Source organism: Leuciscus leuciscus, assembly GCF_965113295.1.
Source record: "Leuciscus leuciscus genome assembly, chromosome: 4".
NCBI lineage: Eukaryota > Metazoa > Chordata > Actinopteri > Cypriniformes > Leuciscidae > Leuciscus > Leuciscus leuciscus.
Genome location: NC_138728.1, coordinates 49,763,158 through 49,779,485, shown reverse-complemented (window position 1 = coordinate 49,779,485; position 16,328 = coordinate 49,763,158). Strand labels below are relative to the sequence as shown.

Here is a 16,328-nt window from a genome sequence, read left to right as displayed (position 1 = left end):
TGTTTGGGAGAGGAGCATGCCCAGTCAGCACTCGAGGGTGGTGACTGTGAGCATTGCTGTGCGCTTCCATTGCGTACGCTCCGATCCCGTTTGGCTCGGTTCAATCCCGACCACGTTCCCCAGGGCTCGGGTCCCGCCGCGGCTGAGGCTCGGCGGCGATCTCAGACCTGGGGTTCGCAAATGGATCTGTCAGTGGATGTTGAGACGGGCTCTGCCTTATCTCAGCATCAATCTGACAGATCCAGTGCCTCTCATCAGGGTGCGGAAGCACGCGCTGCGGTTTCTTCCCCCCTGATAGAGGCACCAATACTGCAATTGTCCAGCTCTGAGGAGTTGGATGTTGTGAGTGTTGAAGCTGAGTCTGAGGATTCGCCACCTCAGTCTCATGCGTTTGAGGAACTGCTCGATGTTATTACTAGGGCAGTTGACAGACTATCTATTGAGTGGCCAGAGGATAGGCAGGACGTTCGTTCGAAAAGTAAGCTCGACGAACGCTTCCTGCCATCTCGTGCTCAGCCTCAGCGAAGAAGCCTTCCGTTTTTCCCCGATCTCCACACCGAGGTGTCGAGATCGTGGGGAAAACCGGTTTCATACAGAGTGTATGCACCACAAACATCTCACTATTCATCTATTCAGAATTATAAAGATTATGGTTATGGGGAGATGCCGAAGGTGGAGGAGACGCTTGCGAGCTATCTCTCTCCAGCAACGGCATCTTCCCTGAAAGCTCCTTCACTTCCCTCTAAGCCAGTAAAATATACTTCATCTCTGGTTCATAAATCTTATGCAGCCGCTGGTCAAGCAGCAGCGTGTCTGCATACGATGTCCATTATGCAAGCCTATCAGGCAGAATTATTGGGGGATTTAGAGGAGGGCGGGGGAATTGGTCCCGATACAGTGGCTGAACTACGCAGAGCCACAGATTTGTCTCTCAGGGCCACCAAGGAGACCGCTAAATCAATCGGGCGGTCTATGGCAGCCCTGGTGGCCACTGAGAGGCATCTGTGGCTCAATCTGAGTGATATAAAAGAGAAAGAAAAGCATGTTCTCTTAGATGCTCCGGTTTCCACTGTGGGTTTATTTGGCGATGCAGTAAACAGTGCGGTAGCTAAATCTCAGGAAGCTGCTAAACAGGCAGCTGCATTGCAAAAACTCCTCCCCCGCCGTTCTTTCTATGAGGCTGCTGAGCGGGAGCAGCCTCACTCCTCTAAAAAGAGCGCTGAGCACCGTGCCACTCAGAAGCAGAGCGTTTCCTCCCGTGCTCCCCCACAAAAACCTCGGGGACACGGAGGGCGCACTCAAACCCAGCAGTCTTCGAGGGGTAAAACGGATCTGAGGACCGTTATTACTGCCAAGAAGGCTGCTGGGAAGAAGTCCTGACGTCCGAGGACCCAGGACAAATGAGGGTAGTTCCCCCCGAAGCAGAGCGGTTAACACCTCTTTTTACGGTGCCCGTCTCTCTTCGGTACCCTCAGGGGACCGTTCTGCCAACCCTGCCACCTCTGGTGTTACAGGGCGCAGCGGTCTCCGGCGAGCACATATCTCAAGGTCCACCCGGAAACGTAGTGGCCTCGGGATGCCCGCCCCCTCCGAGGAGGGTGCTAGAGCAGTCTGTTCGGTCGTTCCCTGCCGGTTCGCCGTTACAGGGCGTCGAACCGACTACTCAACAGCAACAAAATCCAGAAACCAGTCTCGAGAGGCTGGTACCTCTAGTAGAATCTTTGACAGCGTGGAAGCTACTGTCAAATGTTTCTCGTTGGGTCCTGCAGACCGTGGAAAAAGGGTATCAGATACAATTCAAGAAACGCCCACCTCGGTTTATGGGGGTCCTGCCCACAGTGGTGGGCCCCGAGCAGGTTCTGGTTATGGAACAGGAAGTGAACACTCTGTTAGAGAAAGGGGCCATAGAATATGTACCTCCCTCCAGCAGGGAAACCGGGTTTTACAGCCGGTACTTCATAGTTCCAAAAAAGGACGGGGGATTGCGTCCCATTTTAGATCTTCGAGTTCTGAACGAGTCAGTCATGCAGCTCAAGTTCAAAATGTTAACATTGAGGCAGATCGTGCCACAGATCAGGTCCGAGGACTGGTTTGTCACGATAGACCTCAAGGACGCATATTTCCATATATCCATCCGTCCGTGTCATTGGAAGTTCCTGAGGTTTGCTTTCGGGGGCAAAGCATACCAATATCGAGTTCTTCCATTCGGCCTAGCTTTATCACCCCGCACTTTCACCAAATGCATGGATGCAGCTCTGGCGCCACTGCGCCTCCAGGGTATTCGCATTATGAACTACATCGACGATTGGTTGATTTTAGCTCATTCGCATCAGATGGCGGTTCAACATCGAGATGTTGTTCTCGCCCACATGAAAGAGTTGGGGTTACGGCTGAACGCCAAGAAGAGTGTGCTTTCTCCACTACAGAGGACCACTTTTCTAGGCGTGGTTTGGGATTCTGTGTCGATGCAGGCGCGCCTGTCACCGCCACGGATAGATTCCATCCTTGCAGCTGTGAAAAGTGTAAAGCTAGGCCAGCTACTCACTGTCAAACAGTTCCAGAGACTGTTGGGTCTCATGGCAGCAGCTTCCAACGTGATACCTTTTGGACTGCTACACATGAGGCCCCTGCAGTGGTGGCTCAGGACCAGGGGGTTTTCCCCGAGGGGCAACCCATTTCGCACAATCAAGGTCACGCGGCGATGCCTACGTGCCTTGGTTATGTGGAAGAAGCCTTGGTTCCTGTCCCAGGGCCCAGTGTTGGGAGCTCCTTGTCGTCGCAAATTGCTAACGACGGATGCTTCCCTCACGGGCTGGGGAGCGATCCTGGAGGGTCGCTCGTCTCAAGGTCTGTGGGAAGACCATCATCGTTCCTGGCATATCAATCGCCTAGAGATGTTAGCTGTCTTCCGGGCTCTGAGGAGCTTTATCACAGATCTCAGGGGGCACCATGTGCTAGTACATACGGACAACACATCGGTAGTCGCCTATATCAACCACCAAGGGGGTTTGCGTTCGCGCCCGTTATCCAACTTGGCACGCCATATCCTCTTGTGGTCCCAGGGGAAGTTGCTGTCTCTCAGGGCAGCCTACATCCCCGGGGTACAGAATATAGGAGCAGACACTCTGTCGAGGCAGGGGCCGAGGCCCGGGGAATGGAGGCTCCACCCCGAGGTGGTGGAGCTGATATGGAGGGAGTTTGGCCAAGCACAAGTGGATCTGTTTGCGTCTCGAGAGACGTCTCACTGTCCACTTTGGTTCTCCCTCACGCATCCAGCTCCTCTGGGACTGGATGCTATGGTACAGACGTGGCCGAGGCTACGTCTGTACGCCTTTCCCCCAGTTGCTCTGCTCCCGGGAGTTCTGGAAAGAGTTCGCAGGGACCGGGTCCATCTACTTCTTATAGCCCCGCGCTGGCCGGGCAGAGTATGGTTTCCCGATCTTGTGTCCCTCCTCGACGGGCATCCTCTGGAGTTACCCGTCAGGAGGGACCTTCTGTCCCAGGCAGAGGGCTCGATATTTCACCCTCGGCCAGAACTGTGGAACCTGTGGGCTTGGCCTCTGAGGGGGCCCAGCTCATAGAGTCAGGTCTCTCAACCGAGGTTGTTGAGACCATTCTACAGTCCAGAGCTCCCTCCACGAGGAAACTTTATGCCCTGAAGTGGAGAGTATTCACTTCTTGGTGTAGTGACCGTCGGTTGGACCCAGTCCACTGCCCAATTGGTACAGTGCTGGAGTTCCTGCAGGAACGGTTCACTGCAGGTCTGACCCTGCCACTTTAAAGGTCTATGTGGCGGCCATAGGTGCTTACCACATTCCTTTGGGTGGAATGTCTGTGGGGAAAGACCCCTTGGTATCTCGTTTCCTTCGTGGCACTTGGAGGCTGAGGCCTGCAGTTCGCTCTAGGGTGCCACCTTGGGATTTGTCCTTTGTGCTACAAGGCTTATCCCAGGCCCCCTTTGAGCCCATTGAGGAGGTTCCTGAGAAGTTTCTTACTCTGAAAGCTCTTTTCCTTCTGGCTATTTCTTCTCTCAAGAGAATAGGGGATCTTCAAGCATTGTCGGTTGCTCCGTCATGCTTAGAGTTTGCTCCGGGTATGGTTAAAGCGTTCCTTCATCCGAGACCGGGTTATATCCCCAAGGTCCCCACTAATGTGGTCAGACCTGTTGTTCTGCAGGCCTTCTGTCCTCCTCCCTTTCAAAATGCTGACCAGGAGGCTAATAATTTGCTTTGCCCTGTGCGGGCGTTAGACGCTTACGTCCACAGAGCTGCCCTGTGGCGTAAAAGTGATCAATTATTTGTGTGCTTTGGGTCCCCTAACAAAGGGGGCCCGGTGTCTAAGCAAAGGATGAGCAAGTGGGTGGTCGAGGCTATCTCACTTGCTTATGAGGCGGCTGGGCAGCCTTCTCCTTTGGCTATCCGGTCGCACTCGACGAGGAGTATGGCGGCCTCTAAGGCCCTTATTTCAGGAGTTTCATTACAGGACGTCTGTGATGCGGCAGGCTGGTCCTCACCGCACACTTTCGTCAGGTTTTACTCTCTGGATCTAGACTCTGCTCCAGGGTCTCATGTTTTGTCTTCCTAGTGCTGCTCTACGGATTTCACACAGGACAGACATTTGTAGCTATGGAGGCGTTGGTATAGACGTTCCCATAGCGTCATTTCTCGACGCAACGGGAGTTCCCTTGAAAGGGAACGCCTCGGTTACGACTGTAACCTCGGTTCCCTGAAGAGGGAACGAGCGTTGCGTCGAGAAATGACGCTATGGGAACGCTTTGCGTGATGACGCTTTGCGTTTTTAGCGGTTTGTTTTTTCCGTAGGATTACAGTATATTCACTGTGCAATGCACTTTTCCATTTTCTGGATTCAAACTTCTGGTGTAAATGAAAACTTCTGGTGTAAATTAAAACTACAGAGAAGATGAAAAATAAATGTCAAAAGGGGCATCACTAAACCCATTTTACTGGAGCACTGTTTACTCGCCCCCCTCACTGTGCTCCTCCTCTCTTCACTTTTTGCCTTGTAATCCTCGATTTGCAGTCAGACGACACGACACTGCTGAGAAGAGGTAACTACCAGCTTAACTGTATTTATTAATACTATGTGATTTTTTATAAAGAAGGGAGTGATTTTTAACCTTCAGTAATGAAATTGACTGTTAATTGTTGTGTGCTACAAACCTTTATTCTTATTAAAGTTTTAATTTTACGTTGTTTTCTTTCTCGAAACGGGATTATAATCTATTATTTCATTCCTCTTGGATCTTGACTGACGCACATCAGGGTCTGAAATTAATGGGGGCGAGTGGCCCCTGGTCCTAAAATCAATTCCTGATTATGCAACTTCACTCAAGAGTGCAGATATCCACGAATATATTTCAATTCTGATAGAGATTATAGAACAGTTCGACAAACAAGAATTTTAGATATTACATTTGAGACCCAGTAGTCTGTTTATGTTCCTTCAGTGAAAATAGGGCAGTGGGGACGGTTGCAACATGACTTATTTTCTCCAAGGCCCCCCCTTCTCTCCGAATAAATACCGCAAGCCTACCCCCAACCTTTTTTATTCACAATATCATTTGTATTCTAGTTACTAATTACTTTTCAACTCCATGTTATTATTTTTTAAATTCAATATAGATTTAAACCTTCTTTTTTGCAAACATACTTTGCAAAAATGTCCCTGCAGTCATTCTTTACTTACTAGCTCAGTTATTCAGTAACTTGAACAAATAAGCACGTCAGCCTGCCATTCCAAACAAGACCACAGGGAGATGCCAATCGACTGCATATAGCTATAAGGATCCATTCAAATTATTAAAGGGGTGGTTGATTATGATTTCACTATTCTAACTTTAGTTAGTGTGTATGCTGCTGTTTGAGCACAACCAACATCTGCAAAGTTACAACTCTCAAAGTTCAAAGCACATGGTTTTTTAAGGACTACAACAACTACACGAGCTTCCTCCCGGGTTAGTGACATCACTAACGCTAATATTTACATAAACCCCGCCCCGGAACACGATTAACAGATTATCATAACAGAAAATGCTAATCAATGACTAGAAGATAACTACACATAAGCTACATAAATTCATCAACTAACCATTCAGAAATGTCCTGTTGCTTCTACATGTTGTCACTTCTTCTTTAGTCTCTCCATTAGGGCTTTGACTCCGAACTTCGTTATTCGAATATAATTCGAATATTTAAAAAAATTATGATATTCGAACGAATATTAGGCATCCTTTAATATTCTAACCTGTTATGGGCATTCTTTTTTGTAAATGTGTTTGCTTGTAAACGTTGTTTTCAATTCAGATTCCGAGGCTTTTTCACGCCTGGTGAAGTTGTGAATCGCGAGCTCATTAGCAAGGCTATTATTAATATTAATAAACAAACGAACTTCGAATATGATTTTTGGGCAAAAGTCAAAGCCCTACTCTCCATCATTGTCTAACTCCGGTTTGAACATAAAAGGCTAAAGGTTTTAGAAATTGTCAGTGCCTGTCTGTGTGAGTGCAAGCTGTTGAAGCTCCGCCCTCTGTGCCGGGAGCAGCAGCTCATTTGCATTTAAAGGAACCGACACAAAACGGTGCGTTTTTGCTCACCCTAAAAAAGTGACAATTTTAACATGCTATATAAAAATATCTGTGGGGTATTTTGAGCTAAAACTTCACATACACACTCTGGGGACATCAGAGACTTATTTTACATCTCGTGAAAAGGGCATTATACCAGCCCTTTAAGTTATCTCACGCCCCCCCTGGATGATCGCTGAGTTTGAGATGATATTCATATTACACATGCTCAGTTAGCTCCTCTTCCTTCCAGGAAGAAAGCAGCCACTTGTGACCATTCATTCTGTAAAAAATAAATTTTAAGTTAAATAAAAAAAAATGTATGATCCTTTTATGATCAGATTTTTTTGCTAATGCTACCCAAGTATTTGAAGGTTAAGCAGAGTGCTCATTGGCTACTGATTCTGTAGCAGTAACCAATCAGCTGCGCCCTATAGATAACGATGTGATTATGAATAGGTGAGTAAAAGGACCTATTAGCCTGCACTATCTAGAGTTTCATGCCAGAACTTTGTATTTAGAAAACATTCACTCCATGGTCGCAGCTCACGATCAGTGCATTGGATCCCTTGAGTCAGGGCTCACGGAGGTGGACCAACGTCTCGAGCATCTAGAGCCTTCTTGCTCTGGGCTCCGAAAGGACAACGAGTGGCTGCGGGAACAGCAGAATAACGTACTTCTCTCGGAAACAGTTTGCGACTGATGTAAGCCACTGGCTGTCGGCTCTCTGGTGGCCCTTGCAATAGGACGACTTCTACTCCCCTCTCAGAGGCATCAGTCTGTACAATGAAAGGTCGACTAGAGTCAGGATTGTGTAGCACAGCGCTAGTTGTCAAAGCTCCCGGAAGGCTTTCAATCTCTCCTCAGTCCACTGCAGTTGGTTCGGGCAACGTGCCCTCACCATGTCCATTAGTGGAGCAGCCCTGCTGGAGAAGTTAGGAACAAAGCGATGGTAAAATCCAGCCATATCCAAAAAAGATTGCAGGTCCTTACGTGTCTGGAGCACCACACACTTCTCCAAGGCTTGAACTTTCTTCACCTGCGGTCGCACAACACCCTGGCCAATGACATAGCCAAGGTATTCAGACTCTTGTTTAGCTACAGCACACTTGGTGGGGTTGAAAGTTAGGCCGGCATTCTGAAGACGCTGCAAGACTTTTCTGAGATGCTGCACATGTTCCTCCCAGGAGTTACTGTAAATGACAATACCGTCAAGATATGCAGCAGCAAAAGGTAAACCATGTAATACTTGTAATACTAACCCGCAACGCTAAGTCCGACTGAACACCAATACATGATCAAGGTAAACAAGACAGACTTTCCAATTAAGTCCACGAAGCACCAGCTCCATCAGTCGTTGGAAAGTTGGAGGAGAGACCCATCGGCATAACCTTGAATTGATATAAAGCACTGCCTGTATTGAATGCTGCTTTCTCCCTATCATTAGAGTCTAGGTCAACTTGCCAATATCCATTTGACAAATCTATTGTACTAAACCAACATGCACCTGACAAGCTGTCTAGAGCGTCTGATGGTCGGGGTAAGGGATACGAGTTTTTTACAGTGACTGTGTTAAGCTTCCTGAAATCAATGCAGAACCTGTAACTGCCATCTTTCTTTTTTACTAAGACGACAGGGGAAGCCAAGGGACTACAGCTTTCTTCGATGACATCATGAGAAAGGAGCTGCTGAACTTGCCTGTCTATCTCAGCTCATATGTGTGGCAATGTTCTATAAGCCCTCTTCTTAATGGGCTGCGCATCCCCAGTACGGATGGTGTGCTTGACTAAATCTGTACGACCATAGTCATAATCATTTGCACTGAAGATATCTGCATATTTGAAAATCATAGTCCCTAGCCTCTCATGGAAACTTCAGATGCCCCAACACCCGTGCAGAGACGACTCGAAGCCTGTGAAGAGACGACTCCACGCCTGTGAAGAGACGACTCCACGCCGGCGATATGTTATGCCCTAAATTAATACATGATTAACTAACTGTTTTTTTCTATGTACATTTCTGAAATGCACTTTCTGTAAAGCTGCTTTGAAACAATATGTATTGTGAAAAGCGCTATACAAATAAATTTGAATTGAATTGAATTGAATAGTTGAATCTGTTGTTCTCTTTCAAATGCAGATTGACCGAGGTCTACCTTGGGGTTTGGGCAGGGATCAATCTGAGTCTGTATCTGAGCTACTGTGGGTTCCAACATTGTGTATTCTTCACCTGGTTGAGAGAGTAAAGAATGGAAGCCTCGTGCCACAGGGAACATGAAAATCCTCACTTGTCGGATTCATAGCTCGAACACAAGTCACACCTGCTTTTACAGAGGTTAATGTACGTGCTACAAAAGCATTGTCTGTATTTCAGGGTCTAAAATTCTAACAATGACCTGGCAGGGATCATAATGGGCTCTAGAGTCACAGCACTACTCCTAATAGGGACTATATGCTGTATAGTCGGTGTAGCATTTCTTACCACCTGGACATTATGGGAGAACACTTCCTCACCCACCCTAATAGTAATAGGCAACATACCAAGAGTGTCTAGATAGTCATCAGTCACTGATTTTTCACGAGAGAGGGAATCGACATTCTCGGTGTTTCACTGATCAAGGATATTTCTGAGCCTGTGTCTACAAATGCTTGTACAGCAATGTTCTCAATGATAGCAAAAACATAAGGTGTGGGAGTAACAGAAGTTACCTGTTCAGTTTGTTTGGGCCCGCTCATAGACTCAGCAGATACTTGGCCCATAGTACCTGCTACCAGATGTTTCCCTACAGATCAACATCCCCATCGTCGAAACTGACATGATGATCACCAGACGAGGGTAGATGGTCACTAGAAGATCGTGGGCCATATCTCTCACCAGAAAACTTGTTGGAGGGCAATTCTGTCACATGACGATCCTGATGATGAGAGGTGTGATGTAAGCGATGATCAGATGTCGGGCTGACACGTTGGCTATGACGATGAGAAGTAGGGCTGGCATGTTGAGCACAATAATGTGGAGGTAGGCTGGCGTGACAATTTCGATGATGTGGAGACAGGCTGACGTGGCGTTCTTTATAATGTGGAGATGGGCTCAAGTGGTGATCTCTATAGCCTCGCTGTCTGTCACCATCTCGATGGATGGAGGAATACGGGTCATCTCGACGATGTGGAGATAATGCAGGTAAGGATGGATATCTCCTTTGGGATGAGACCGGGGAGTAACAATGTTTATCTCTACCATGTTCAGGTGAGTAGTCTTTCTGACTGGAGGAAGCATGTTGAAAACTGTGATCATATTGTCTTTTTAAGTGACCGACTTCCATCCTGAAAATCTTAACATCAGCAGTTAGTTGCTTTATTGCAGTCATGATTTCTGATGAAATGTCCCCAGATGACGCAGTCTTTGCGGACACCATCGCAGAAAGCAATTCACCACTGGGTGAAGTTGCTGATGAATTTAGTGTCAGGCTGGTCTTTTGACTGAGATGGGAAAGGAGTGCAAGCCTGAGACCTTCCTGTGCTCGTTCCCACTTACAAGCAATAGCCAATGCTTCTTCTAGGCTAGTAGCGCTGTAACGTCTGGACCAATCAGACACACACAAATTATTCATTTATTTAATGAATAATCCAGCAAACTCACTCTCCCAACAAATGCCTGTGAAACTTCCCCCAAAAACTAACATCCCAAATTAAGCTAACACACTGGCAGAACGCGGTGTCTTGTTACAGGACACACTGAGACTGATAAGAGGATTTTACGATCCAAAAGAATGTCCAGAAAGCTGCGACTCTTACTTAATTCTCACTGAGAAGGAGAAATAAACCCTGTTAATTCTATATATTCTATATATAACCATTTGAGAAATGTGTAAACATGTATCTAATTTTCCGATCTCATGATTTTCCTTTAATGTGGTTGTCTTTTGTATTCTTGTAAACTCTATTGGGTTAATATTTCAGACTTTGGATAATATGGTTAACCAAATCAAATGTGTGGCATTTTTGGTATCTATAAACTCCAATCTTCATCCCCGTTTTGTTAATTTACATTACATTCTGCTAACTTTGTGACGCATTAGTATTATAAGCATCTTAAAGATTCTTGTGTTAAACATCCAATCAAATTGCATGTTCAAAGGGACAATGGGTCGTAAAAATTTCCCTCCAAAGGGAAATCTTCTCATTGGCTCACACAGCTCCAGAAAAATTTAAGTATGAAAAAGTTATGAAAGTTTAAATTTACATTAAATCAAATATAATTTATTTAATATTTTTCTTTTATATAAAATATATATTTTACAAAATATGTTTTACAAAAAAATTACTATAAAATGAAAGCCATATATCTAACCAAGTTGTGTTCCAAATTTGAAGTTGATATCACAAAAATTGAAGTTCCCATGAGATTTTGTTTAGGCGTATTACCAAAAATAGCCACCGGGTGTCATTGAATTCCATTGAATTTAACTGTATGCATTCTAACATAACAAATGAATACATTTCTGTCCAAATATCACTTCTGTCACAAAATATGGAACCTTGAGACTCAGACCTTTCTGACAATATGTGTTTTGTCAAGATTAGAAAATATTTTTAGCATAAATTATGAAACATAATGATGCCCAAAAGGGGAGGAGCCTGATAAAATAATTTAGAGTACCGTTTCTATGGTAACACAATGTCCAATTTCAAAACAGTTTTCACAGGATGAATTCTGAGATCGTAAGCTTTCAAATGATACCTAATTTATGATAACTACTAAAATATGTAATGTAATAAAAAAGGCGATAAAAATATATAATATAATATTTTAGAGGATAATATACATGTTATACTTTTTAGAAGATAATATTATTTTATATTTTTTTATTGACAAATACTAGATTAAATGTTTTATTATGAACTTTTAGCAAGAAAACCAAAGTTTCAATTATTAAAAGTGTGTGCGTCGACTTTTTGTGACAAACGCCAGAACTCCTGTTATGATGTAGATTTTTTGAGGTGCGCTCTTGTCATAAATTCATCTATTACTGTTCCTGCATAAATTGTAACAAAAAACAGTGCTGAAATATCTATTAAGGAGTCTTAGACTTTTCCAACAATATATAGTTTGTCATGATTAAATTATGATTTAATTGTAATATAGTGACGTAAACTTAGGCGTCCCGTATACGGGACGGTGACAGTGGCGTGTTAGAACTAAACTGATGGTTTGCTCAAGGCTGTTGATCTGCTGAATTTCAAACAATGCTATAATTTCTTGCTTTCCTGTATTCTGCTTCAGCTCTCTTTCCCTTGGTAAACTGTATGCATGTATGTGTGTGTATGTTAGAGTAGTTTAAGTGTTTAGACTAATAAAATCTTGTTCATGTCACACGTAAAGTTGTCCGTGTCTCAAGCTCATAACTGGAGTCAATAATCATTTAAGATCTTTGCTACTGCTCTTAGTAGTGCTGTAAATTAAGAAAGACATTTCCCATGCCCCGGAAATGTACATTTCTTAGAGTTAATAAACAATTAATCCTGAGTGTTCACGGGACAAACAGGTTAATTGATTGTAATATTAATTTACGACAGTAAGTTAATTATATTAACTGATCCAAATATTCATAATCAATTATAACCAGTTATTATTGATTATTAATATTTCATAGAGCTAATTTGCTACAGCGCCATGCTCATGACATTTTGCTTGGAGAACATGGTCAAGACCTGCTATGAACCTTCTAAATCTTTCCATAGCAATGGCGGACTCATCATAATTTGGACTTAACCTCATAAGAAAATAAATAAAAATAAAATAAATAAAAAATTTATATATATATTTTCCTGTAAATTCTCGCTTATCGGGCTTATGCTACTCTGAATAATGCCTGAACTTCGTATTTTGAGCACTTCTGGCGTTGTTTTTTGCCTCTTCACGATGACTTGCTTAATTTAGTCCCAATTTGTAAGTCGCTTTGGACAAAAGCGTCTGCTAAATGACTAAATGTAAATGTAAATGTGAAACCGCTGCCACCAGTCTGTAACCCTTATTTCTTGATGCCGTATCGGCGATAACTCCTGTCTCTTCACCGTGGGTAACATAAATAAAACACGGGTTACAATGGTGGTAATTCACGTTTCTTTTTTAATCAGAAGCATCGGCATAACAGCATGAACCATAGACAGTAATAAATGGACACAGCGACCCCGTAGACTTTCAAAGGAGAAAAGTGAAGACAGTTAGAAGCACTCACTTCCTGATGGCTGAGCGTACTGCGCAGACTCAAACTTTATCGGACTTTATGCCTCCACGTCCCCCCCGATTGCCTGCGAGCTTCTGCTCCTGTCTATACGATTATTTCTCTACTGAGCGACAGAGAGTCGCGTGGTTATGACGCAATCTTTAGCCTATTTTTACAAAAACTGCTTCTACGGGGCCATAACGTAAGATACAAGGTAATGGAGCCTTTTATACATTGTTGTGTTTCTTTAGAAATAAACAATGGATAAATAGAGTCTTTAAACGCCTCAGATGCAAAGTTATTTGCTGTCAAAGTGACACCAAAATGAATGGGAGTCAATGGAATGCTAACAGCAGGTGATGGCTTGCTAACCAATGGCGGCCCCCAGGGAAGGTACGCTTTCCGGGTGCTGGATTACCCCCTTGGCATGAACAGCCGCCTAACTAGCATACAACTCGCTTCTCTTCTCTCCGTTTTTTTCTTTTCCCAGCGCACTGCCTTAAGGGGCAGGAGCACCATAAGACACATAAAAATGTATGAAAAACAATTGCTTAAATAGATTATTATTGTTTAACAATTGTACGTACAAATTTATACGTACTTCTGGAACATTCTTGGGGGGCCTATGACCCAGTAGTGATCAGACTCTAGAAATGCCCCTGCTATCATCAACACTATTCTTCAGTCAAAAATATGAATGCACATTTCTTGGTCTATTTGGTGAAATATTATGTTTTTTACACAGATAAACTTGCTGACCAGAAAAGGATCTGACTGACACCATGGCGCACCCTTTTTTAATGCCGATTTTGGCAGCTTTCGGAGTTGTATTAATCATAACCCCCCACCCCCAGCCCCATATTGAGATTCTGCATAAGGGTGAGATACACCAATACACAAATCTCACAAACATACACTAAGAGTGAGGAACACTAATATAAAAATGTGTGTGTGTGTGAATGTGCTCTGAACTAAAGGAACTACCTACCAATTCTCCCATCTCACAATCTTAGTTTTGTTCTACGCACACATTAAAGCTGCAGTCCAAAACCTTTTTGTGTTTAAAATTTACAAAATGTATATAATGAGTGAGTACATCATGAATCCATTTTCCAAACCGTGTTTTTATCCTATCCTGAATCACTACTGTACATCTATAATAAGTTATTATATTCAGACTATTTTATACTGGTTCAGGTCGGCGTCCCTGCGGAGTATCCCAGTACCTGCGTGACTCGTCATAGACATAAACAGAGAGAAGCAGCTCCGGCTACAATGTTCTTACACATGACACATGCAGTTTTGGTTATGAACCGCCAGAGAACCAAACGTAATGGACTGCAGCTTTAAATACAGAACCAGTACCTAATAAATTGCTGTGTGAGCGTTTGCATGTCACGCTCTGTTTTCTGACAGGACCGACCTGTAGGATTATTGAATCCAAATCTCAGCTTGAGGCTCGGCTCAGAAACAACGCCCAGGAGGCCCTAAATGCCATTAATTCTAGTCACAAGCTGACTGGTTCTTACAATCGAGCTAATCGGGGCCAGCATGTCTTCAACAATGGACTCATTGGGTTCCCCCGCAGTGTTCTGCAGGTCCTGCTGGAAGATGTGGGGGGCTACCATGAGCAGCTGGAGAACCTGGTGCAATCTGTAAATCTTTCAATAAGCACAATGGCGGCCAACTTCGGGTGAGTGTGTGTGTGTGTGTGTGTGTGTGTGTGTGTGTGTGTGGCAGGTGGGATGAGTGCTACAGTGTGTAGACACCTTAGTGTGTAAGTTTCGTATCTGGACGATAACATTATATCAGTAATTATGATAAAAAATATCACAGCTCTCACGCTCATGCAGGCCACATCTAATGCGTTGCGCTGACATCATCCATGGACCAAAAACATCTAAAGCCTTAGTTGGCCGGTAATTGTTTCTCATGGGGTTGTAAGGCATTTTCATCATTTAGAGGGGCTAGTCTGTGATTTTATTGCCATCTGAATAATATTTAATTAATATTTCTTAATAATTCATTAAAGAAAATGGAAATAGGAGAGGAGAGGAGAAAAAGTGCTGGAATGATGGAACAACCAAATAGTAAAAGGGAAAGAAAGTTGAAATGGGGTAAAATAATTAAATTAATTTACAAATCACTTAAAGGGTGAATTTCACAGAAACTGTCAAGAACATGTCCAGGTCATATGTCACAATGGGTTGTTATTATGTCAGCAATTATATTAGAGGCAGGAAGAAGTACTTTAAACCAGCCTTTATTAATTATTATTGCAGAGATTATTATTGCAGAGACTGTTTCTGGGGGTTCACTTTTTATTTTACCTACCTTTTGTCTTCTGCATTCTTCTTACATTTGTCTCCTGTTCTTCCCTCAGACTCGTCCCCCAGAAACAGTCCCCCGGACTTTATTATTTCGGACTTTGTCACGACGTATTTCGGATTCATAACGAGGTCTTTTAGGTTTCGTAATGTTAGATATTTTTTATCCGACACGTTTGTAGCTGCAGCTGTGGTAACTAGAGCAGAGCTGGCAACCCGGATGCCGAAACACTACTGGCTTCGTGATTGGTAGATAGGTGGAGGGTGGAGCATCAGGTCAAAACACAACATGACAACATCAACATCAGTTGAGGGCTGCAACTTCACTTTTTAAATGACAAAATCCTGGCCGGACTACTGTTGTCAGTGATATAAGTATTTGAAATGAACATGATTTCTTAATGTCTAGTGACATATCAGGGCCATTTTATTATTAATTGAAATACATTTCTTACATACGGTTCCTTTAAATGGTTGTAATTCAAGAATGCTTTGGAATATAGACCTATGGTTGGTCTTGTTTTAAAGAAGACATTTGCCAAATTATTGTTTAAGTGAAATAAATTATGAAAGTGAAACAGAACAAAAGTTATATAAGTTTGAGTTCATTTAAATGTACTAATTTAAAAATATAATTATTTATATTTTATATAAAATAGCCTATATATATATTACAAAATATATTTTACTCTATAACTGCAAGAAAATAAAAGCAAAAAATCTGAACAAGTTGTGTTCCACAATCCAATTCCAAAAAATCCACATTTTAGGTTGATATCTCAAAAAATGAGCTCACATGCACATGCACGCAAGGTCTCTCGCTCCCTCCCTACCCTTTCTGCCGTGTGCTCTAGTCTAGGCTACACAGTCAGGGCTGCAAATTGGGCGGTTTTGCTATCTATTTTGCGGGCAAAAATTTGGGCGGGTGGATAAAAATTGGGCTGCATGGTTTCGGATCAGTTCGGCGGGTTTTTATTGCCGAAACACCGGCACTTCAGATCCTTCTTCCTGCGACACAGTGTTCAGCAGTCTCACTCACTCATGAACATTTGTGTAATAATTCATGGCAAGTTAATAAACTGAATATGATGGTGGTCCAAGAGCAGACCATGCACCGGTCCATGCATCAGACCGGTGGCGTGGTGCACTTTCTGGTTTGCTGACCATCACTTTTTAATTTTCACTTGTTGTG

General features: G+C 43.5%; 1 long non-coding RNA gene across 1 annotated transcript; it reads left to right on the top strand.

Annotated features, from left to right (window-relative positions):
- The first annotated feature begins 5,028 nt into the window (after window positions 1–5,028).
- LOC309497071 lies at window positions 5,029–14,454 on the top strand. Its single transcript, XR_014205350.1, has 3 exons — window positions 5,029–5,068; window positions 13,555–13,688; window positions 14,226–14,454. It is a non-coding gene; the product is annotated as an uncharacterized lncRNA (long non-coding RNA).
- The last annotated feature ends 1,874 nt before the right edge of the window (window positions 14,455–16,328 follow it).